General features: G+C 41.5%; 1 non-coding gene across 1 annotated transcript; it reads left to right on the forward strand.

Annotated features, from left to right (window-relative positions):
* Positions 1–421: 421 nt before the first annotated feature.
* LOC141609975 (small nucleolar RNA R71) lies at positions 422–528 on the forward strand. The gene has a single exon (XR_012527873.1). It is a non-coding gene; the product is annotated as a small nucleolar RNA R71 (small nucleolar RNA).
* Positions 529–790: the final 262 nt, after the last annotated feature.

Consider the following 790-nt stretch of genomic DNA (forward strand, 5'->3'; position numbering starts at 1 on the left):
AGCATTCACTTGTTCATTTGTTCCCCTACATTCACTTTGGTCATGTCCCAAAGTTCCACAATTCTCACATATCCCACTTGGGATTGATGAAGATGCCGTCATGGCATTAACATGATGCTTTGGTGATTTTGAGGCTTCTTCAAGTCTAGCCATAGCTTTTTCAAACTTCAAATTGATTGTGTCAATGTGAGCACTAAGTTAAGAACCCAATTGAGTAACGGAGTCCACTTCATGCTTTCCTCCTCTAGTAGCCTTGCGAGGTCTACTATATTGTGAGTTATGGACCGCCATTTCCTCGATTTTGTTCCAAGTTTGATTGTCATCAACTTCGGTGAACATTCCATTTGATCCCATGTTGAGAATGTTCCTTGAATCTTCATATAGACCGTTCCAAAATTGTTGTACCAAGAACCACTCGTTAAGTCCATGGTGAGGACATGAGCGACAAATTCCCTTGAACCGCTCCCAAGCTTCATACAAAGATTCTTCATCCCTTTGCTTAAAACCCGTAATTTGAGCTCTTAGCATGTTAGTCTTTTCCGGTGGGTAGAATTTTTTGTAGAAAGCTAGAGCCAATTTCTTCCAAGAATCAATTCCGAGAGTGGCCTTATCAAGGCCCTTCAACCATTGTTTCGCGGTGCCAATTAGAGAAAAAGGAAATAAGACCCATCGAATTTGGTCTTGAGTTACACCGGTTTGAGAAATCGCATGACAATAGTCACAAAAGGTTTCCATATGAGAATGAGGGTCTTCACTAGGCATCCCCCCAAATTGGCTCCTTTCGACTAAT

Source organism: Silene latifolia, chromosome 10 (assembly GCF_048544455.1).
Source record: "Silene latifolia isolate original U9 population chromosome 10, ASM4854445v1, whole genome shotgun sequence".
NCBI classification, from domain to species: domain Eukaryota; kingdom Viridiplantae; phylum Streptophyta; class Magnoliopsida; order Caryophyllales; family Caryophyllaceae; genus Silene; species Silene latifolia.